The 26,172-nt window shown below is 36.8% G+C and overlaps 1 protein-coding gene across 1 annotated transcript in view; it reads left to right on the top strand.

The window, feature by feature from the left end:
- Positions 1–26,172, top strand: part of LOC139138930 (leucine-rich repeat-containing protein 7-like) — a 163,547-nt gene that overhangs the window by 16,698 nt on the left and 120,677 nt on the right. The window lies entirely within an intron of this gene.

The raw sequence follows: 26,172 nt of genomic DNA, 5'->3' as shown, positions 1-26,172 counted from the left end.
TTTTCCTTTCCATTGTACATGTACTGATAGATTTTTTTCGACAAGTGTGAAATGATTGTAGATGTACTTACATATTTACATATTTACGCAATGTATGTGAAGGGTACTAAGGTTGCAATGCATATGTAAGATTAAGAGAATGTGGAGTTTCAAACTTGAGAAAGACAGACAGAAGAAAGGAAAGATCAAGTCTGGTGACGGGACTGAAAGCCAAGTTTTTGGCAAGGTCACTCCGTCTGACCGATTTTGAAGGTTGCACACTGGGGAAACCTTGGCCTCCACATCAACGTAACTGACCCATGAAATTGTTATGTTTGAGTTCCTAGGAACAAATCTGAAATTCGAGAAGAGACTGCTCTGGCTTTGTTTGCATGACAAAGTCCAGGACAAACACTTATTTTACAAACAATTCTCAAATCATCTTTGGCTGTTTTGCTTTTCTTAGTGAGTATATGAAGAAATACTTGTTTTTCTCACTCATAAGAAAAAAGAATTGTTATTGTATGTTCAAAAACTTATTTTCTAATGACATATGGTGCTAGTGTTTTGCACAGCAGTGACACTAAAAAGTATGACGTCCAAATACAATCAGAAGTGCCAAGCTTGTTGTGACAGCAGTCAGGTACAGCACCAGGTCAAGCATTGTGTGTGTACATCTATAATGTGAAGAAAATTTTCACCGTAAAAATATATTCATAAAAGTTGCACTAAAACTTTGCTAAATCAATCAGCTGACACAATATGTACAGACATAGACAGTAGAGGGGGGAAGACTACTGTCTATGGTACAGAATACATTCATTCACTGAAATCAGAAAGATGGTTTATTCACTGATAGACCTGACTGTGACCTACTTTCTGTGCCAGATGGCACATTCAAGCAGCATAAACCTGTATCTGTGTATGTTTTTGTGGAAGACTGAGTCGTATTTTCAGATCGTCTCAAATTGTTGTCACCTGTTCATCTTCAATTCCCTTGTACCACTCACTATTTTGGGTCAAATTGAGGTGTAGAGTTCAATGGAATTTTGGCCAGGGATTTGAGTGGAAAAAAGTTGAAAGAGTCAATATTTTTCAGCATTCATGGGTTGTGATTACTGCGTACATTCCACCTCAGTTGACTGCAATGTTGATCATGGTAAATGAGAGCACAGCTTTAATCTAGGATTCAGATGAAAATACCTTATGTTTTCTATGAACCATTTAAACCAACAAAAAGGATGTATACCTTAATGGGACTTGAAAAGTCAGCGCAAGGAACAGAAGCCCCCGTCATCAATTTGTCAATCAGTCATACAGAACCATGGCCCCCCTTCTCTACAGCTTTACATTTCCGTTCATCGTTGAGATGTCATCGTTCCGCTTTGATGTTTCTTTGAGGTGTCTAGCAATTCCCTAAAAATGTGGCACTTCTGGTCAAGTATGATAGAAATGTATTATGAACTACATGTACCCTGAGTCCATCCTGGAGAGATCACTCCGAATTTGCTATATTCCTCCACACAACCAACCCCCTACTCCCATTTAATATTAATAGATCCAACCTCGCTCCTTTGAACATTGGGATCAAACTTATGGCAGAATGGTAAACTGATGACTCACATTGCCAAGCCTGGAATGGTACGCTCTCTGGATTGATTACGAAAAAATTGTAATAGAAATTTGCAAACACAGCCTGTGGAAATATCATGCATATTTCAAGTGTTTACTCTGAAAACAAACCTATCATCAAACATTACTATTTAGAGACCTCCAGATTCGTATCTTTAAAGTAGCACCATTCTTAAACTGAAAACTTTATACTTTGCTCAAACTTTCTTCAAGGAATCTTTAAACCATTGTCTTTCAAAATAAGGATTAAAATAAAAATCAGGGATCAAGATGCAAATGCTGGTACCAGAGTTCTAACAAATTACCCAAAACATTTTTGCCAACATGTGAAATTCAAAGTGGTCACTGTCCCAGTGTTCACGGTATCAAGAAATTAAATTTCTCTTTTTCATAAAAACATGATAGTTAACACTTTATTTACTCCACAGAATTAAAAATGAGTTCACATCAGCAGCATACCTGAAAAATATTGTAAAAATTTGAGTCTGACTATCTGTTCCAGAACAACAATCTGCTTTAATGTTGAAGTATTAACTTCTAATAGAGTGTTTGTAGGTTGTTCGACCACAAGGTTGAGGAAAGTTCTAGTGTTTGTTGACATACACAGGCTTTGGTGACCTGGTTGAGGTGACAGCCAGTGTTTGTTGACCTGTACATGGTCCCAGCTGACCCGTTTCACTTGTGGAGAAACTTTATGAAGTGACCTGGACCCTGCGTTGGCTTGTCGGACTTGCATGCGTGGATGTTAGTACATGCTGGTGTGGTGGCACAGTGGCTGCAGAATGCGTGTTAGTCATGGATGCCTGGTGTGACTCAGGCAGTGGGGAATCTGGAAGTGTTGAAATCATTTGGAATGGGCAATGTTAAGAGTTGAAATCAGGGAACGTGTGCATGGCTACTGGTCTGGTTTAACATTTTGCCAAGGGATCAACTGTGGTTTTGGTATCAAGTGACTCAACATTTTTACATTTGGATTAATTGTAATCCAAGTCATTGTATGCATGTCAACACCTACGAGCAAGATTGAGATGAAAAGGGAGTCTTTATCTTAAGTTTATCATCATATGATATTGGTCTTTCTGAATTTGTTTGCTTTAAATACTAAATACAAAAACTTGAAGGAAACCTTTGCTTTGTCACCCAGAAATTAATTGCAAGATGATTATTCAATCTAAATCATCAAAGAGGTGAAAAATTCACATTGTCAATACAAACATCCAATAAGACGAGAAAAATTCTGATGTCACTGACCTTGCCAGTGGAGAGAAAACTTGGCTGAAGATGTACTGATCAGCGCCCTCATTAGTTTGGTTTTGGAAAGTGCTCATCAATAGTAGGTTACTAAGGAGCAGGAATTTGTTTGAAACTACAGGGAGAAAGTCGCCCTCTTTTGATGTTGTATGGTGTTTTTTTGATTTTATATGAATGCTTTGTTGCTTAGGTATCTAGTCCTTATTTTGTGTTTCCTAGCAAAACGAAATGTCCATAAGTGAAAGTGATGCGCATAAGTGTCCTGTTCACTTTCAGTTTCAACTTGCGTCTACTTGCCATTGTTCAGTTGATGAATAATTTAATATTTCAAGGTTTGATAGCTCGACAACATTTTTTTTCAAACCCAGAGATGGCAACTTTCTTTTTACTGTAACGATTTCTCAAATTATATGTAGCTCTTTCATAGCTGATTCTACTTACATGGAAATTGTACTTTACAAAATCAGAATTGTGTAAGCCGTAACCTCAATTCTTTCGTCTGGAGGAATAATTATTCAATTTTAAAAAAATACTCTAGAGACTGAGAAAAGTTACCTTGGTCTGGTGACATGCTTCCTTCTGTAGTATTCAAACAACCAGTAGTGCTAGAGACAAGCTACAGTGTACACACATTTTGGCTTTTATTGATGAAAACTTTCTACTGAATATTACATCGTATGTAAGAACAAAGTAGTGCACATGTCAAGTTTGAAGTCTGTATGCAAATACCATACCCGCATGTATAATAAGCTACATGTATCCAGACTTCCGAATGGTTTCCAGGTTCAGGCAAATTTTAGGGGAAGTTGCTGGAATATTATGGATGGTAGTTTTCATGATGACCAATGGAAGTACATGTACGTTTTATGAACCTGTAGTCTTCATGGAGAAACAAACTATGCTGGAACAGATGTATGTACTCTACACCTGCTGAATGAGATTGGTTTTTACCAACACTCATCGATAATTTCCTCTGCACCATGCAGGTGTGTGTATGGTTATGCGGTTCAGACGCTCGCATCGGAAGACGTTCTCATCCCGTTCTCATCTTGATTCTTGCGTCAGTGCATCAATCATGCTGAATCATAGCCTCACAGCTCCATTGTTCTGGCTTTATTTGCACCTTTTCCCATGTAAGTTGCCATGATCCAAGTCGGAAACATCTTAAGATGGAGTTTCCCCTTCCTTTTCCCTTCAAGTTTCTCATCTTCTTATTCATACATTCCTACAAAGCTACCTCTACCTCTGACATACTGTCAAGCCTGTCTGTTTCAAGTCTACACCTGATGCTGTCTTCCTGCTTTCATCTCGGGCATTTCAAAAAAAAAATACCCAACAGTGCACAGTTAAGAGTCCTCATCAAATATTTAAGGGAATCATTCTAAGCGTAGCAGTAGACTGTCGCCATTGTAATACGTTCTGCTTGGAAGAAGCCGTGCATATTCCAGTCATGGCTGGGAGGGAATAGCCACGAATCTGAAGTCGTAGCCTTAGTGATTGTTTTGCCATTAAGACACAGTCCATTTCCCAGCCAATCTTGCAGAAACGTTGTCGGAACATCTTGCCTCGTAAAAACGACAGCTGGCCAGTGTTAGAAACGCTCCTGAACTAAGCACAGACCATAAACGGCTATCTATAGGGTAAATTCATAAATACAGTGTCGGATGAGACACAGGTCATTGTACGGTGTGAAGTGTGTAATTATATCGTCCCTCATGTCTTCTTTGCGTAGGTTATTAATGATTATTTTCTATGGTCAGGGATAGAATAAACAGTAAATTTACAGTCGTGTTTCTCTGTCAAATGATGATGTTAGACATCTACCTGAGTTATGGTTCAGACAATGGTTTTCAGACAGGTGTAATTAGCAGAATATGATTATTCATAACAAAGCTTTGTTGAAATACGAGAGGCTTTTTTGTCATGGCAGGATACGCAACAATGATTATCATTGTTTATGGCTACTTTGTAAAGTTTAAGGCTCTTTGTTTCAGAGATGAGTAATATCGACCAAAATAGTTCAATTTCTACTTATGGTCATCGCGTTACATTGATAAGCTTCAATTTATATCGATCGGCTTCTAATGTCTACAAATTGAATAAATGACTTTCCAGAAATTGAAATTTTTCATGCTTTTCAGTCAATTACAAAGTCTCTTTGTTTGTGCATGATCAATACCAGACAGGTTAGTGTGTTAATAATACACAATGTGAAGGTTTTTGTCTGGAGTATCTCTCACTGAGTTTGTCATTGCTTGTATTACAGGGTACATGTAGCAGACCTCAATGTGTTCTATATGTCCATGTGTACTTGAGGCCTGGCTGATCTAGATTTCCAATTTTGTGGTCAGAGAGAAGTTAGGTTTCTCTGTATGTACATTATCAGTAATGTACATCCGTTTGCAAAAGCATTGCCACCTACGTTCAGGATCCGTACGCCCCTTGAAAGTCCTTGAAAGTCCTTGAATTTTACAGTGAAGCCTCCAGGAAAATTATGGAAAAGTCCTTGGAAATGAAATGGAGTCTTGGAAAGTCCTGGAAAATTGATAATCCGCCCAGTTTTCAAAAATGACAAGATGATCAGTCATGATATTGTAAAACTGATAAGGAAAATGATACATAAAAATGTAGATGTATTTAAAAAAAAAATATCTGGAAAATGGTATTTTTTGCCTAAAAAATGTCCTTGAATTATAGTGACCTTGAGAGTATGGACCCTGTATGTTACAGCATCTCTATCTTGTCACAGCAGTTCCTAATCCTTCATTGTTTGGTTTGTTTTAATATACATGTAGTATGTATTGTACCATACTTTCTGTAACAGTCCTATCATAAAATATCCTTGCCTTTGTTTTCTTTGACAATAGTTTGATCATAATGGTGGCATGGTCGATTTGCTAGTTCTTTTTTTTCAGCCTTCAATCAATGTTTAAACGGAACGGAAACGTACAAATGCCGTTACCTTCCAGCCAAGTTTTTGCATTGGAGCAAAATGACTCGTACATGACGTGAATATGATATGGTTGATTGCCGCTGACATTTGTCTATAATATGAAAGTTTCTAATTGCTGCAGACTTTCTTCTTCTTTTGGATTTTGACTGCATCATCGTGTTTACTCTTTGCCCGAGGGTTCTTCCGGTGAAATGTTTTGTGGCAAAGCTGCACAGGCAGCCAGGCTCCATCAGAGAGTGAGTCTTAATCCCGTCGGGGCCAAGTTTGCTTTTCATCATATTTCAGTCATCATTCGAACATTAGCCTAAAGCCAAGATCTTCGGACTAGGTATTGAGGCAGCTGTAAAAATCTTAAAGTAAAAGTGCTTACTTCCAGGATGGTTTTTATTGGTTTGACCTGTCTGTAAAACAGTGTCAGTTTCGACAAGTAAACGTTGAATTCAGTCGTCAAATTAACAAAGAATACACCTCCCTCTCCAACAGATAGCGCTTCTTATGAATATGTAGATGGGATTAATTACCAGTATTTGGAGCCAGCCGTGGGGGAAATTGGCAATGTTTAATTCATGCAGGCTGTCTGATCAATTTTTTTCTACTGATCATGCATAAAAATTATGTTATTAGACGGAGATGGGAGTGTGTTTAGTGGAGTTCATCGGAGGGCTTCCATGCTTGGCGATGAGAAAAATCCAAATAATGGGTGGCTGTGACGGTTGAGGGCAGTGTTCAGTGTGATAAACCCCTGTTGCATTTCACACAGGGCTTTGCGAGGTCTCTGCAGTTGACACGACAGGAATCTAGTACAGAATTGAGGCAGACTTATTGGAACCATTCCCGAGACATTGTGATCGTCCTCAATTTCTTGACTTGCTCGGAAGAATTATCCGGGCCAGTACGCTCTGTATTAATACGCATACAAGTGTTTTCACTTTGTTGCTCGTATTAGCCAACAATTTTCTGTCTTTTGTTCTGTTCTGTGTGGGGAGTTATACTTGATCAATCTCGCTGAACATTTTTGCATGGCTTGCGATTGCTAATATATCGGATTTTCCAAATGCGAAATGTCATCGGGGATTTGCGTGCTCCGTGTCTGCAGATAGGTTTAAAAGAGTTTGTTTATAGAACCAAGAAAGATTTGACTTTAATGTCTTCCTGACAAATTACAGCTCTGCTTCTCCTTACAAATCTAAATGCGTTTCCCAACATTCTCACTGATTCAGATAACACCTTTTTCTAAGACTCAACTTCAGTCATTGCTCTAATATATGCCTGAATTTGAATTAGACACTTGTTAAATTTACCAAAATGTTGAAAATCAGCATAATTTTATAAAAAAAATGGAAGAACTTGAGATTACTTGTCATTTTGTCTTTATTACAAAAAAATTGTTAAAATTTTATAAAAGTACACATTAACATAGAAAGGTATTCTGTAAAACAGAAAACTCTTCTTCCTGTCAAAGTAAATCTTTTGGAAACCCACTGTCATGCAAAGGACAACTCCAACAATATTAGAAATTCGAATTTGAAATACTCACCGTTATTCAATTTTGACACTCCAAAAAATAGATGATGGAAGTTCAGACTCATCGGTGGATATTTTCATCTATGCCATGTCAAATCAGCTTGGAAGCTCAGGTACTTTGAGCAGCGGGCTGACTAAACTAAATTCAACCCATACATTATTGACTGTACACACATTTGTAACTCCTTGAGAGACACAAGGCTGTAGTACTGTAATTTTGTTCCTACATGCATGCTGTATTTTTCAGACTTCCACATTTTTCTCCACCAGTTGTGGTTTTTAGTCGTAACCACATCATGTCAAGAAATACGAGTGTATTGGACATTGGGATGGCAAACCCATAATACTCTGTCAGGGCCAAGTTCAAACATTGATCAAGCTAATTGTCCATGACCATGGAGAGTATTAACAAGATACAAGCATTGTACCAGACCTTTTAATAAAAAAAGGCGACATAAAAAAATGATTTATAGCTAGCTTAGGAATAGAGAAGCAAGACTGTTCTTGAATTTTCTCTGAGGAATGGGGTAGTTAGTAGATTAAAGTCTGTTAATGAAGCCGGAACCTCAGTTTGGTTCCAGCTGATAGTCTACATAATTACATCCCTTCATTACCAGTTCTTGATACATCGAAGTAATATGGATATATATGTGTTGGCTTTTTGTCCTGTGTAGATCATCCGCGCTGAATAAATGCGTAGTTGTTGACAGTGCGTGAAACTAAAATCTGGAAAGGGTTATTATTTTGTGCCGATGTGTGAGACATCAAAGTAGCATGTCTGGTTCCACTGCATTTTTAATATAATGCAGAAAATGACAAAAGCTTTTTCATTTTTTGTTTGTTTAGTATTACTTGGCTTTATGCGCCTATATTTAACCCTTTGAGCACTGTAATTTTCTCCTGCCAAAATTTTAGGGCCGACTTGCAGCGATTTCGAAGCTATTATCCAATTGGTTGGCAGAATCTTACCGTTATAATGAAATAATACAGATAAACTCCCTAAGTTGCTGTGAATAGTGACAATCGACCAATCAGATATAACCTTGCAAACACGCTGCGAGTCAGCCGAAATTTTAGTGCATAATTTTAACAATTTTTATGAATTTTTCTGTATTTTTTTCATAATTTTGGACCAAATGGACATCACATTTCATTGGCTACACTTTTTTCTCAAAATTTTGGCAAAAATCTGAGAAAAATTGACTGGGGTTTATTTTATAAAAGGGATAAAAAGTAGACTTTTCGCACTCAAAGGGTTAAGTCAGGCCATCAGTACTGATATAAATATATCTCAAATTGAAATAAATCCATCTCTAATGTAAGTCTCTTTCACAATTGACGCAATATTTTATCCATAAATGTAAAACATATGAAACTACAATGTATGTGTCCATAGGAGAACACTTTGAGACCCGATCAGTTTTCTGTTGTGTGTGTCTTTTGTGGTGAACACAGCAATGATGTTGTGCTGTGAGGTGGCAGGAATCTTTGTTCCCACACAGTGGAAGCCAGGCAGTAAGTGCAAATACCTGTGAAGTCACCCTGGATCATTTGTCAACCGACAATTGAGGAAAAGCAGACATCGGGATCCCCAGGGTCACACTATGCTACAGGAATCAATGTGTGAAATACTCAGTGTTGGTATTTGGGGGTTATTGGGTCAATTCAGGTGAAGCCCCCAGGGATACGCACAAGTGGCTAGCATGGCATAGGATTGCCCACAAAAGCTCTCTGCAAGGACTCTGGCTTTCTTCGCAAAGTCGTAACTTTTATGTCGTGTGGTTTTGGCAAGAGGCAAAGAATTACATTAGTGTGGTCAGGGGTTTGCCCTCTTTGTCCTGGAATGTTTTGATTTCTCAGTTTACATGTACAGTGATTATATTGTTTAAGTTCTGAATCTTGAATCATGGTAATTTCATCCGCTGCTTTGTTGAATTGCTTGAAATGATGGCATTCCATGAAGTGTATTCAAACAGGTAGGTGTGTTCTCCTTGTCCTAAAACCATAGCTCAAAGTAAAATCTTGCGTCCCTTCATAAAATGAGAATTCTTTCCTTGTCCTAAAACCTTAGCTCAACGTAAAATCTTGCGCATCCCTTCATAAAATGGGAATTCTTTGCATATCCTATCTCTCATTCTCTCTGTGCTGTGATTTGAAACTCTGAAAATTTTAATGGCTTTCAACTTGTTTGTATGCTCATACACATTTAGCTTAGGTGTAAACGCATACAGTACTGCTTTCTTTTCCATCGTTCACTGTCACTTTGAGCAAGAAGTGGCACTTGTGTGTCTGCCATTGTGTAAACTTCGCACTGAATTGTCCTTTTTATGGTCGCGGATGGTAAGTCTGTAGACTTTACTGAGGTTTCCAAGTTGTTTTGCTCCTTTGTTGGACAACAACCTACATGTAACCACAAGAAATAAACATGGAAATGTTATAATGTAAGTTCCCAAATTAAGTTAATAAGCCACATTGTATTCTCCATGACCCCAAGAATATGTTTTGAAATACATTGACAAGGTGTAAGGCTTGGCAGATTTTACAAAACCAACCTATAGTAAAACATTTTCCAAAGTGTACCTTCAAAGCACATGAGAGTGGTAAGCCAATTCTTCATATATGACTGTGTGAAGTTGTCAGTGTTTTTTAAATGTAGGCAATTGAACTACTTCAACAAAGTTAGTTACAGCCTACAGTTTCAGGCTGCAGACCAAGACTGTAAGTTATGAACACATGCACTCAAAGAACACATCGTTGACTTGACACAAATCAGTCTTGTCTGTGAACACCCTCAGAGAATAACAGCTTTTTCTGTTTTAACAGTGGGTTTAATAAAAAGGTGGCTGCAACCCTGGGGAGCCGAAACTCAAAAAATTATGAGTAAGGCATTAACGTTTTTGGAACTCTCTCTTTAAATCCTGATATTTTTCAAATTGTTTATACTCATGAATATTCATATCAGTGAGATTGTACAGAATGGTACAGTTACTTGTGTGTCCAGCTATGTACCACAATCTCGCTTTCAACCTAATATGCTGGCACTTTTCTGGCAAAATACTATCGCCAGGCAATGTGACTGTATAGAGTCTTATATATAAGCAGAAATTTAATGACCCATGATCTTGTACAGCCAACTCATTGACCATTGTACTGAATTCACTTTTTTAGCTCACATTTGTCATATTTATATATAACAATAGATAGATATACCTGTAGGCTGGAAAGTGATGTCTATATGCCTGTTTGTTTTATGAAATTTAAACCACTTGATCTATGAATAATTTCATTCGTCGGATGATCAGAAGGGCAGTCCAATCAATCTATCTAACTGAGCCAATCAGGAAATGTCTCAGGTTGATCTGGCCAATCAGAGAAGAGCCCCTAATTAACTGAGATCTTTGACAGAGTCACTGATACATTGCGTCCTGTATTACTGTGTTCTATATATATGCACTTTCAATTCTTTTTAACAAAAAGAGAAAATGGAAGCCCCCTACATATATGTCGTGGTACACATTTCAAAATTGCTCTTGTACGTTTGGTTATTTTATCAATGGTGCAAGTGACAAAGTTCATACATGGTAGGAGTATACTAGTAATGCTCCAACTTCCAGATGTTTACAATTTAAAATGTACATCTGTTGTCAAAGATTTCTCATAAATAGCTCAAAAAAGCGTTTTTGATAATATCTAAAAATGATATGTTGTTTATTAGCCCATGTTATTTGAGATCTTGTTGCTGCCTTTTTGCCATGATTATGAAATACATTATTAATTTTTTGTAATGATGGTTTCCAAACTCTCCATTTGTTCCATTTATAATTTATAATGTCAGATGGTTATATACTCCTATATGATGCCATGAAATACTGGAGGAAAGATAAATGCACAATCAAACTCAATACATTCCCTGTATGATGAAACTCCCAAAACAAGATGGTGACAGAAATTTTAAGCATGTCTGTAAAAGGGGAAGTTTTTCCTGAAATAGTTTGATATGATCCATAAGTAGATGAAGACCTGAGATGGCCCCTTGAAATTATTTTTTTTTGGCATACCGGTAGATAGCAACACTTACGAAATACATCAGCTACCTGCATTGAATTTTTTCAGTGCACACATCCCTGTCCGTCAGGTCTAACCTGCACAAGTTTATACCCCAGGAAACACAAGAATTGTGTCAAAGGCAGATGATGAAGGGGTATATTGAGGCTTACTTTTTATACCCACGTTGTAGTTTGAATGATCATTTCAACTATCGCAGGATTTGTACCGAATGCTTCTGGAAAGTCCCTCAAGGTGCCGGGAAAATTAAATCCTCACCTGGAAGGTATTGGAAAATCGATGAACTGCCTACAATCCTGAATGTGCAGCAGCATATGCCATCATAAAATATTTATTGTTGAGAAAAACATTTTGAGTGTTTTGAACCTTCTGCAAGAATTTAACTCTTTAATCGGCAGTATAATGGTATGCAAGACTTGTACATGATCCTGGAAAATTCAAAAGGACATCTGGAAAGTCTGGGAATATCCATTGACTCTGAATCTACCAATCTTAATGCATACGTGTATCATCTTTATCTGTTCCGTGTGTGCTGTCTCTGTTTCATAGCCAGTGAATGTCCCATCATGCTTTGCTGCTGTGTCACCCAACAAACAAAATCTTCTTTGCAAATCTACTATTAAAATTTTCTGATGAAAGGTCAACTGTGAACTGGTTTTGAATAATACTGGAGGAAAGGTAAATGCACAATCAAACTCAATACCATAATAAATAATAATTACCACTAGTCATGTTTGTATGGTAATTGTGTCTTCTGACAGGAGAGTATTTCCCAACGATTTTCTTTATATGTGTGTGTGTGTGTGTGTGTGTGTGTGTGCGTGTTTATGTTTGTATGTCAATAAGTTTTGTGAAAGAGCCTATGCTATTCCAAATATGATGATTAAGCAAAGATGGAGTATCTCTCCACCTGTCATAATTAGTCCCTTTAGTGCCATCATTGTAAATGCATAGCCCAGTCCAAGACCTTGGAAGCTGCGTACCATATTGATTATTAATATCTCGATATCATGTTTGTAGAATAATGACATGTCTCTCCATTTATACAGCCGGATTAGCATTGAAAGCTATCATCGCAGCAGTACAACTAATGATTATAAGTAATTAGCCAAGTAATTAGTAAAACCATATTAAGTTTCCATGATACTCTGTGAGGCGCAGTTCGATCCTACAGATGAGCAGTTCGATCCTACAGATGAGAATGTAATGAGCAGTGTTTTTGATGTTTGCAAAACTGATTAAAGATTTTTCTAGCCAGTTATTATGATATTTTATGATGTAATGTTAGAACTAAGATCCACTAAAATGAGAAAAATGTACATGGTGTATGTTACCGTTAAAGTAAATATTGTCTCTTGTAAGTTGTTTACAGACACATTTTGCCAGTTGTGTTTGTACATTGTAATGTTTGTGAAGTCAAACAGAAGTAATGAAGTCAATACAGTGACGTCCCTTGATCTTGGTCAACAGTGGACACAATGTGAAAATATGCCTTGTTTAAAAATGTTAAATTGCTTTGGGGCCATCAAACGTAAAAATTGACAAACTAGAAAAGTAATTCCTTAGTTTAGGGAGGGAAGGTAAGATGAGAATTTGTTTTGCATGCGTCAAAATCACAATAAGGATTCTGCTGTAGCAAATAAATAAAATGAAATAAAGTAGAGTAAAATATCAGACCATGAAACCATAACAGAAGAGAAAGAATGACAATACAGACACAGGACATATATCTGTGTGCAGTTTCAAACGCATATGTGGACTGAAGTATATGTGATTTTATGGCCCTGATACAGTAGTAACTCCCTTGTACATCAAGAAAAAATGGGACACAAATTGAGACCAAAAAAAACCATAATTTGAATTCTGATAGAAGAAAACAGAATTCTTGGGACGTTAAAAAAGTGTAAACGCAAAGATTGTTTACCTTCTGTAGATCTGTGCACAACGTGTGTCTGATAGACAGGTTTTAGCATTCTCTATTGGAAAATCTCCATGCATAGAAAAAGACACAGTTTCCTGAAATCAATTTTGCATTAAAAAGTTTGGTTTTGAATGGGGTGGGGGGTTGATACTAAACCTAAGGTATTATATTTCCAGTGCATCAGCTTTTATGATTGACTTTTGATGTCGTTATTCAGATATATGCAGGAAAAAAAACACTCTTACAGTTTTATTGCGATAAAAAACACGACGTGATCAGCGGAATTTTCCTACTATGGACCATACATAATGTAAATTTAATTTACACTCAAAGTGATTTTGTAAAAGACTGGGATAGTTACAATTATACATGTGCAGTCATTAGTGCCATTTTCACATCAGAAAGTTTTTCATCCACAAGACTTAAAACAAGAAGCAAAACTTTCCAGTAAATGTCTGCAGAATCTTCATCGGACATGTCTGACTTGCATCTACACATTGTTTTGGCAGGCTGCTCTGAAGAGATCGGATTTATAGCACCTGATGTTGTAGGTTTTTTATGCATGTAACTTCCGGGAATCTGCGTCACAAGATGCTATGGTTCCTTTATTAGACTGAATCATATTTTTATATATTTTTTCTCTTTATTCCTCACAATGATGGACCTCAATACATCCAGATACATGTGGTGGTGGTAAAAATTTTATGAAGAGCATTAAAATGACTATTTCATAGAAGATAAATGTGTTCATCCATGTTTTCTTGCTAATCATTAAACCATCATGAAAAGAAAATGTGTCTGGTTATCAACTTTCCCCCCAAGTGTTCTTGTTTTATCAGGTTAGGCATACTAACAATGAATCAAAAATTGAGTTTTATAGCCATAATATTTTGGGCATATCGAGATTTGTAAAATCAACCAGCCAATCATATGAAACTTTCTCAGTACGTTCTGTTATTGCCCGGAAACATGTCCCCATAAAACCTGCCGCAAAACGAGATATGGTTGACTGTATGGTATACACAATGCTGGTCCAGTCGTAATTTCATTATTGATAATCTAACTATACGCGTTATGCGTTATCACCAAAGAGGAAAATAAAAATAGTCAGTTTAATATTTAAAATTTTATCTCTCCATAAAGTCTGTCGCCTCTGGCAAAATTTGGATTAAAAAGAATTGAAGCTGTGCTAACTTAATTAAAGGGGTATATGATGCAGGTCTTTAATATCCAGAAAATGAGAAATTGTACCAATGTGCAGTATAACTAGTTTGCTAAGCAGATACTCTGTGTAGAAGTCTAGGGATTATTTAAGAGGATTTTTTTGGACTGACGCCTGCAGGCAGCTCTAAAGTCTAGCTTTCAGCTTTCATTTACACTTTTCACCCGCATGTACTGTATGTTTTTCCATTTTCAAATCCAAAATCATCGGCAGTTTTCATGTACACTTTTCAAGTTAGCCGCAATCGCAGCGCAAAATACATGGTGTCATTCTTTGAAAATTATGATCGACTTCTCACACCTGTAATTACCACGAAAAAAACGGTCTTCATTCACATTTGAAAGTCATCAAGCTTTTCTGATGACTTCAACAATAGTGAAGAGAAAAGAATTGATATCTGACCCCTGAACTTTGACTTGTTGAAGGTCAAGCACAATTTTCATCCTGACTTCACAAAGGCTTCGTGTCAGAGGTGCACTGACCTGTTTTACGCTGACTAGGGAGGCTGATGAAAAAAGAGACTTCTAATTTGAATATAATGATGGAAAGCACGCGGCCATAGCTTTCCGCTGATTGAAAAATTCGCATTTTAATATTGTCTGATACTAAAGCCCACAGGGAGTTCAATTAACTGCCCTCCATATTTGAAATATTAAATTTTCACGGGAGACAACTACTTGTTGATAGGCCACCTTGTCGGTATTTTGAAGCAGGGAAAAGCTCCCGTGACATGATCAAAAAGAGAAAAAAGTTTCACTTCTTTGAATGTGAGGGATTTTTAAGATGATTTAAAATCTCTGTATTCTTCGAATCCTTCATAAGCTGCAGAGAGACTTTTCAAGCAGCCTAGATGTGACGTCCAAGCTGCATTGAGCAGTGCCGACAGAATATCCTAAAAAAAGTGATTGAACAGTAATTGAGATGCTGAACGCCTACAAGTGTAATTAATTTCATTAGAGCTGGCCTTATTTTGCCATGAATTGCCTTTCCAAACCAACAACAGTGAGTGAATACACAGGCGTAATATCCTAAAGATTTATGAAGGCTTTACGTGGTCTAGGTGCTGGTACTTGACGTTGAAAGATCTATGTCCTACTTCAGCAGTGGCGACTTCAAACATTTATGTCTGACGTAGCCTTCAGAGTTTGTTCAGAGAAGACATTACGTCCTTGATTAATGAACTGACTCACAAAAAATTAAATATCTGCTGTGGAGCTGCACAAACTACATGTAGACACTGCAGATTTATGAGGAACTTGGTTTACCGAAAGTGCCCGAGGTCTGACGTTTTCATAAGTTCAAAATAAGCCTGAAAATGTCTGCACACGTGTATAACAGCCGGCTTTACAATTTATCTTCATATCTGCTGCCGACACCCCTGGGTTGTTCTTGATTTTGACACATGTGTTTGCTCATGATCCATTGCAAGTTTATCTCGTCTTTTTGATTTATGAACTCTGCCTGCACAGTTTCCCACAATGCCTTTCAGCATTGTTTCCCACAATGCCTTTCAACGTCACCATCATGATTGAAACCATGTACATATACATACTTTCTTTCAAAGGATAATACATGTATTACATTTATAGTCCATGTTACAGCTATAGCTAGATGATGTCATGTTTGTCTACCTGTCCCATGATGCTGTGCTGTTTCATTGCCTCCAAACTGTTACGCACTTCTTATACTGAACAGTTATTAATGTTGACTTCAATGTAGCAAATTTCAAATAGTCTCACATCCTTCGAGTGATAAGGTTGTACAAGACTAGAGATTTGTTTGAAGAAGATCTCTGAAAATTGCGTGTGCACCCACGATAGATATTATTATACATGCACTTGTGACTGTAAATGTAGTATTATAATAAATGTTACAGGTATGTGATAATAATCATGAAAATTACAGCATACAGAGTCAACTTTTATCAAAGTGCTAGAGATAACAGGAAAGTTTACTTTCATGCATCATGTACCTGTAATCAAATAGATACAGTCATTGTGAAGTCACAGATAACAAGTGTGTATAGTCCCTTCTGAGATTTGTGTTCTGTGAGATATTTCTGTACGTGTTCCTCAGTTCATTGACTTTTGATGGTCTCCCAAGTATTATTCTCAATGAATTTATCATCAGTGAACAAAGGAAGTGACCAAAGCCTTGTGGGAATAAAAAAATAATAATTATAAAAATTAAATGAACTCTGCAAAACATTTTGAGAGAAATCAGGTTTTTAGCTCCCATAGCCATATGTATATATGGCAATGGAAGCTATTCTTATAGGCTAGGAAAATGTCTGTATGTATGTATGTCTGTATGTCTGTATGTCTGTATGTCTGTATGTCTGTATGTCTGTCCGTCAACATCAAAAACTCCAAAACCGCTGCACATTTCATCTTGATATTTGGTGTGTACATGGATGATGGTCTGTAGATGAGATTTTGTTCAAATGAAGTTGTCATTGCCAAAAATATGCAAATTAGTGTCAAAAAAGGCGTTTTTGGTAAAAAATCTCCTTCTTCATAACCGCTGGTCAGACAGCTTTGATATTTGGTATACAGGTCCCTAGGGATAACCCAACTTGGATTTGTTCAAATTGTGATGAAATATGCAAATCTGTATTTTTAAGGAATTTTTTTCTCATTTTTGGTCAAAAATTTATTTCATCAAAACCGCTTGTCTGACAGCTTTGATATTTGGTATACAGGTCCCTAGGGATAACCCAACTTGGATTTGTTCAAATTGTGATGAAATATGCAAATCTGTATTTTTAAGGAATTTTTTTCTCATTTTTGGTCAAAAATTTATTTCATCAAAACCGCTTGTCTGACAGCTTTGATATTTGGTATACAGGTCCCTAGGGATAGCCCAACTTGGATTTGTTCAAATTGTGATGAAATAAGCAAATCTGTATTTTTAAGGAATTTTTTTGTCATTTTTGGTCAAAAATTTATTTCATCAAAACCGCTCGTCTGACAGCTTTGATATTTGGTATACAGTTTCCTACAGATAAACTAAATATGATATACAGAATATATGATGAAATCTGCAATTTTGTATTTTTGGTGCAATTTTTGCCATTTTTGGTCAAAAAATGTGTTTCTCAAAAACTACTTGTCTGATGCCTTTGATATTTGGTATACAGGTTCCTGGGGGTTCTCTTAGTGTGATATAGTGAAATTTGATGAAATCTTCAATTTTGTATTTTTGGGTCAGTTTTTGCCGTTTTTGGTCAAAATATTTGTTTCTCAAAAGTTACTCATGTGATAGCTTTGATATTTGGTATACATTTTTACACATAATTATGATGAAATCATCAATTTTGTATTTTTGCAGCTAATTTTGCCATTTTAGGTCAGGCCATCCTGAAATGAGCTATCAAAGATCTCAACCTTCTTCATCAATACATATGTCACAAAACGTAACACAGCAGAGCTCTGTCGACCATTGGGTCGTTTGTTAGCTCCCATAGCCATATGTATATATGTTTACAAGTTTACATTTTATTGAAAATCTCAATAGCCACTGAGCAGATTAGATGAAAAATTAGCATGTAAGTACTTGGGCTGACCTGAAATGATTGTGCACATCTTGGGTCAGTATCTTGGACTTGCTATTTTTCATGAATTTTTTTGTAATTTTCTCCCATTTTTGGTCAAAAAATCTTCTTCTATGAAACCACAAGTCTGATTGATTTGAAACTTGGTATGGAAGTGCATAGGAGTGACCTTTCTCAAATCTGGGCAAATCGTGGTGAAATTTGCATATTTGCATTTTTTGGCTATTTTTTTCATTTTTGATCAAAAATTTTTTTTAACTCTGAAACCACACGTCCGATTGAGTTGAAACTTAGTGTAGAGGTTTTTACGGGTGACGTCAGTAAGATTTGATCAAATTCTGGTGAAATTTGTATAATTTTATTTTATTGGGGGAATTGTTTCTATTTGTGATAAAAAAATCTTTTAGCTTGATTTTAGCTTGTTTTGATAACTATATGGGAGCGACCAGTGACATTGTCACTATTTTTATATTCATACGTTGCGTATGTTTTATAGCATGAGAGTCCTGACAAAAATCAGTATGTGATAAGTTCTGTCTATACTGTATCATCCATTCATGGTAGCAAGACGGTGCTTGAATTTCAGTTTGAACCGTTGATTCCCTTTCTTTGCCCAGGGGAATTTCAGTTCACAATTGCCTGTTTGAATTCAATAATATTCAATGATTTTGCATCCTCAAACACACACATTCTAATTGATTTCAATTTATGAAGTCAAACTATGCATGCTGATCAAGCGTCTGAATATCAATGTGTATTTTCAAAATATGAAAATAACCTGTACTAATTTTTTTAGGCTTGTATTTGAAACACTTTTGATATATTCTTAGTGGAAAGCCGACCTTCAACAAGCTTCTACTTGATACTAGAAAGTAGTACGGATAATTGAAGATAGAGAAGTGACACCTGTTACGTGTGAGATGCATCTTTGAAAACTGTTTGAAATCTAATCAACTGCAAACTGAAACTCCTCAGCCGTATGGTTTGATTAACGTTCTACTGCTCAGGTTATAAAAGCCTTTTCTTGTGATTTCATGGAATATTGCACTTTCTATAACTTTTGCTCGTAAAGTTTCGGTCAGCAACCAGTGAAATTTCATCGTCGTTGAATTGCCAGTAACCTTTATTAGATATTGTACCTTTGAAAATTGCATTCTGCCAAATGTCACTGTCAGGAAATCCCTGGCCCATCTTTATTTTATGACCAACAGGCAGTTATGCCATGAAAGGTAATCGTGAATGATTTTGCTCAATATCATAACTTCTGCATGACAAACAGCTTCGTTAATCCGCCACGATATACTCTTCAGTTTGAAAAAAAGAAAAACAATTTAATTTGATATGCCGTAATCAAATTCAAGGCTGGCTATGGTTTGTAATGAAGGTTTGAAAAGCACACCCACACAAACGGAGTCTTACTCAAAAAGACGACCCTGATTAAGGCAAGACTGTCTATTCCACTGAATGTTGGGAGACGATCACAAAAGACGCTGCAGTGTACAAGTCTGGGACATTGATTTTATATTGTCTGCATTCAGACACAAGTGCCTCTTGAGGAAGCCAGGGCATTTCTTGATAGGCTTTCTCGTTTGAACTTGCTTGTGCTGTTTTGAATGGCAGGGTTGGGTGTTCAGCACGGACCGAACATTGTTACGGGTCGTGTATGTGGCATTCCCTTTCAAACGCTTTTCATTTTGAAGACCACTTCTGTTTCCCCACCAGACGTGCCGAGCAATAATGTGATCCAACACGATTTTGTCTGGAGGTAGGGTGGTTATAGAAGAATTGAAAGATCAGAATATTGTGGACAGTGTATCGCTGCAAAAAAAGACGTCCTTCAGAATCATTGCACCTCTGTCCCAAAATGCATGTATTCTCACAGTACTGCGAAAAAGGCCTTTCTAGGAGTCCTCTCGATTAGTGAACAGCCCCAGGTGATAACGCGGAAAGTGTCTTGAAGAAGATGGTTAGAATTTACATGCATACTCTCGATAGATGTGCATCTTTTCTCACAAATTTTAGCGTAATTGCCGTCCGCTGTTGACAATTACCACATGTCTTCGTATTTGTCCATCGTGGAATCCATTACAAACACACAATGTTCTGTACCTGTGGTGGTGTAGTGTATTTTCCCCCCCTACTGTTCGCGCATTGTATGAAATATTCAACAGTGAATAACGAGTTGAAACTAATAGCAGTGAAAATACTGCAGATAACATTGATTAGCAGTCGTGATTAAGTTAAACACTGACATGAGAGAAAATTGAACAAAACTCGTAATCTTCTCCAATTCCCAACAATGGCCGCAATATTACACGTAACCACGAATTCAATTGCACGGCTAAGATAGAACGCCCCTGCAGAGACAAAAGTGAATTATTTTCTTTTCCGTTCATTTTCCACTAATGATCACATCCATTGAAAGTCTCATTTTCCGGACTCTATCCTGTTTCCAGGAAGGACAGAAGCTGGCGAGAACTGAACCGTGCGTAATGGAGTGAAAAAAATACAGTCTGGCAATCTTCGCAGTCTGTGCTCAGGGTTGCTACTACGCAGTTCTAACAATCTTGTTAATGCGATTTTAAACAGCCAAGTAGCTTTGAATTCCAAGTGCAAATAGGGACTAAGGACTTCCTTAAAATGCATTAGGATCTCACGCTAATTACATCATTATACTTCTTAGCAACGTCCCCTACACGAGGTCTCCATCTTCCATTCAATTTGCCAAATTTGAGTTACCTTCGTTTTGTAATTACTTTCACCGCATTGTGTTAGCCGCTGTAGCAACACATCTTCATATGTATGAGAAGCCCCGGTTGATAATCGCAATTTGCCTCCATGTTCCGCTTCCTGACTTTTTTTTTGGTAATAGCATCAAGAGTCAAATAAACACTTTGTTGTGTTTGCCTGTTGAAGTAGAGGAGCCCAATTTGTTATCAATTATCCTGGCGTCACGCTGACATTTTTTCTAATACTTTCGAATGAAAAAAAACATAATTCTCCTTGTTACCTCCTTTCTTTTTCTCTTTTTCCTTTTCACAGCACAATTGTGCTTGATTGTATGAGCCAAACCGTACTTCATTATGAACAGCTTTCCTTTCAACAAAAACACCATCCGTCATTCTGTCCTTTGTTTGAAGTATAATACAGGAGCTGTTGATTTTTGTTGCCTAGTTACCAAAGTTGTTCATGTTTTCCCGCTTGGCTAACAAAATATGCCTCCATTGACATGATAAAGTATTTCAATAATGGGCATCTGGTTTTTGCAAGAATTTTCAGTGCTTTTATTTCGAATATTTTAGGACAAAATAAAAAGACACTAACAGCTTTTATCTAAACAGACTTTATTTGTGGTGAACAGTCCCAGATGTAAATTCTAGGACATATTCTGAGAATGTTTTAATACATGTTATATACTGTATCTGAATTCCAAAATCATGAAACAGCGTACTGTTCTTTCCATACAAAACTTCAGCCTTGAAGTTTCACCTCGTAAGAAAAAACGGGTACTCTCAATACCAGATGTATATGTATATCTTCACTGGAAACTGTCTGATCTGTTTTGTGTGTTCACACACTCCTTGTACAGTATTATTTCTTCTTTGATAAATATACCATCAAAACAAAAAGAATAATCATGATTTAATTTATCACTGTACATTTATGAACTTCTTTGCATGTAGTATGTACGTGTGTAGGTTTATGATACATGTATGTTTTAGAAAGATGAGTGCAGCAAACCTGAATGAAAATAATCCAGAGAAATTAAGACATTCATGAATGTAAAGAAATCAGAATACCTTCTCAGGTGATCATTATTCCATTCAAATCACCAAGTACTGGAAAAGATGGATGTCATGAAATGAGGATAGCCTGCTTCTCAGCCAAGTTCACATAATGCTTAGATATAACATCGATATTCCCCATCCAATGATGCTATGATTATTTTTACCATGTTCCACAAAGAGGAATATTCGTTACAGAACCATGGAGTAATAAAAATTGTTTCAGATAAGCAATATTCAGTTGAAACAAAGATTTGGGATATATGATGTCATCAAGGAGAGTTGAGGTGCTACAGGTGTCCCGCCAAAACAGAATGTGAACCTCGTAGCCTTTCACTTCTTACGTGTAATATTTGTACTTGCCTGACTGTTATCCATGGAAGAGTGGGGTCTCTGAAGTGGAATTATAACATGTAGGTTTTAAGGTCTACATCTGAAGTTACGACCTATGTATAATTTCACATGTCTTTTACAGGTTCTCAAATTATCAGAGAACTTGTCTGTCATGAATATTGGTTCAATGAGGATCTCCAAGGACTTTTAGAGAGTGTTGTGATGTTTTCTGATCAGGTTTTGTGTGAATCACTCAGTTCAGAATTTGTTGACGTGAAATCAAAGTGGAAACATCAAGAGGCTGTTGAAATGATTGCATGTGACAGCAATACATGCAGGCGTATTCTGAGCTGGTAGGACTTTTACGTTCAGATTTTAATCAAATGTAGCCTTCTTCACAAAAAAGGTACATTGTGGGTTTTTTTCAAACGTGTAAGATCAACAATCACTCTTAGATGTTTGTTTTTGATGAAGCTAACATCTCAGAGAACAGAGACCGGGGCTCTCCTTTGAGGAGGCTAAAACTACCTACAACAGGAGGTAATATCATTAAGCTAAGTGGGAGTTGGAGGTGGAGGGGGGGGATGGTTTCCGACGCTGCCTCGGCAAATTGCAGTGAAGATAAGTGGACAAATTGATTGGATTCGGTGTTCAGGACTCGGTATAATCAAGCTAATCTGGGTATAGAGGATGAGGAACTTTATTAAGTAGAGGTGAAGTTGTCTCTATTGACAGCTGCATTCAAATGGTCGGGTGAGTCAACCGTCCTTTGGATCAATACGCCTGATTCTCATTTCTCGCCCGTCAATAATCCTGGAATCCCAGATCACCGTCAATGACGGAATCTCCATTCTTCCTGGGGTCAACAGCTGGATTTAATTCCTCATGAAGAATACATATCGTTTTACTAAAGATTTTTTTTTTTTGGTCATGCAAGTTTTTGCCCTTAGTTATGACTGCAGAAGGATAGACACATCAAGTATTGAAAATTACCAAAGGATAAGGATTCAAAAGCCGGAACATATCAGTGCAGGCATTTAGATGATTGTGTTTTGTCTGTCAGCTTGAATCAATCATCGGATGTTTTTTCAGTTCGATTTGAACAAATGGACAGCTGATTTCACATGACAATACAGGTAAAGTAAATGAGAAATTAGAAATTTCATAACTTTGCGTCTCGGCGTCAGACATCAATAGTACAAAGTGTGATGAATATTTGATTGCTCACCAGCGTTGGTAGCTTTGGAGTATACATCACTGCTCTGGTAAATTAATGCGTTGAAATCATTTAGTAAATGATTACTTGTATGTCATCCGTTATTTTCACAACACTTTTGAAAGTTGTTCTGTCACCAAATTATTTACATGTAACATATATACTAGTGATATGCTGCTGTGATGTCCAGGGTTTTCCACAAGGGGATTTTGGGGGATGGGTCACCCCTCTGTTCTTGAAGCAATCTATTCATATGTTAGTATCTATATGTTAAAAAGACTGTATTTTCACAACAACAGAATATGCAAATTATGCATTGTTAGGTAATTTTGCTGCCCCTCTGTTTTTATGAGCTGTGGAAAACACTGACATCATTGAGTGGATATATCTGAGTTGGTATTGTGACAGCAATGCCATTCAATGAATTTTCTGAACCACCCAATGTTCTGAATCACTACATACGGTATGTACAAAGGACTCATAATGCCACAACCTGACCAGATGATGCAACCAAACATTCAGTGATTCAATGACATCATGCAATAATGCTCTGACAGGACTCTCAGTAGTTCAATGACATCATTGATTGATACTCTGACGGAACTATCAGTGATTCAATGACATCATTCAGTAATGCTCTGAAAGGACTCTCAGGGGTTCAATGACATCATTCAGTGATACTCTATAGGGACTCTCAGTGATTCGATGATATTCAGTAATGCACTGACAGACTCGGAGATTCTATGATATCATTCAGTTACACTCAAATAGGACTCTAAGTGATCTTATGACATTATTCAGTAATACTATGACAGGACTCTCAGTGATTCGGTGACATTATTCAGCAACACTGTGACAGGACTTTCAGTGATTCAGTGACATTATTCAGCAATACAGTAACAAGACTGTCAGTGATTCAATGACATTATTCAGTAATACTAAGACAGGACTCTCAGTGATTCAATGACATTATTCAGCAATACTGTGACAGGACTTTCAGTGATTCAGTGACATTATTCAGCAATACAGTGACAAGACTGTCAGTGATTCAATGACATTATTCAGTAATACTATGACAGGACTCTCAGTGATTCAATGACATTATTCAGCAACACTGTGACAAGACTGTCAGTGATTCAATGACATTATTCAGCAATACTGTGACAAGACTGTCAGTGATTCAATGACATTATTCAGTAATACTATGACAGGACTCTCAGTGATTCAATGACATTATTCAGCAACACTGTGACAAGACTGTCAGTGATTCAATGACATTATTCAGCAATACTGTGACAAGACTGTCAGTGATTCAATGACATTATTCAGTAATACTATGACAGGACTCTCAGTGATTCAATGACATTATTCAGCAATACTATGACAGGACTGTCAGTGATTCAGTGACATTACTGTATTTAGCAATACTGCTCAGTCATTCGATGACATTCAGCAATACTGTGACAGGACTCTCAGTGTTTCAATGACATTCAGCAATACTGTAACAGGACTCAGTAATTCAATGGCGTTATTCAGCAGTACTGTGACAGGACTCTTTGTGATTCAATGACATTATTCTATGTCATCTTTCAGTGACAAGTCACAATCATCCAGCAGCTCTGATATGATTGAAGCATCAATGTACTTTTGCATGACAATGAATCAAGCAAGTATTGAAGTAATGATCTAACATCATCGGTTGATTCTCTAAAATCATTCTGTTGTGCCTGCAGGGAAGACACTTATTTTTTTATCCACTTGCCCTTCGGGCAAGTGGGGGGGTTCAGTTCACTTGCCCGAATTGGAAAACCACTTGCCCAGTATAATTTCCGTGTTTGAAAAAAGCTAAAACATTGGTTTTTCATTTCACACACTTTATTTTGAAAATTATCATGTTATCATGAGAAAATGTCAGACATTCTCATAGGGCTCTACTCACACTTCTAAGAGTGCTGGATGGCTCATTTATATTAAATTAATTATTAACGCCCCACTAGCTGTATCATTTAGCATTCTTTATGTGATTTTACTTCTGAACCAAAACAAGTTTTTGGGAATGTGCTCTTTGAGGGGTTGGAATACAAGTATTGTTAACTGCCCAATGAGACTGCATGTGCAATTTTGAACAAGAAAAATAATAAATGTGTGCCTAAACGTAAAATGGCACCCCATGCAAATATAGCAAAAACAGTGTACACCGTGCATATATGCATTTGAATATTCACGGAAACAACAGAGTAGTCCATTGTGTTGAATGTTTTCAACCGTGTAAAAAATGCTTTGTTTTCTTTGTAGTATTGTGGAAATCAAAATAATGGTTAAAATGTAAATTTACATGTCCAATTTTTCAATAAAGAATGTTTTGTAAAGCAGTAAAGACTATATCCTGTAAACGGGTAGAATTTGAAGAAAACCAGAGAAAATAGGAAGCCTTTTTTAGGTCAACAAATTTCAAGATTTACAGCTTGTGGGGCTTTCATATTCATAGAAAAAATTCTAACAGTTCATATGTTTGTATGTTTACTTTCTTGGGGCTTAATGTACAAATGATAACAGCCATTTTCATTGTACCTTCAAAATATTTTTGCAGTTAAAAGTTTTAACTTTTCTACACAGAAAGAAAAAAATCTGTAGCTATAAAGGAATGTTTTGAAGCTTCTGAAAAATAATGTACTTCTTTGTCATGTTTTTACTGCACTGATATCATACACAAGCCCTATGAAGTTTGGATTACCATT

This window comes from Ptychodera flava, chromosome 8 (assembly GCF_041260155.1).
Source record: "Ptychodera flava strain L36383 chromosome 8, AS_Pfla_20210202, whole genome shotgun sequence".
Classification (NCBI taxonomy): Eukaryota; Metazoa; Hemichordata; class Enteropneusta; family Ptychoderidae; genus Ptychodera; species Ptychodera flava.
This window is presented reverse-complemented; position numbering and strand designations above follow the sequence as displayed.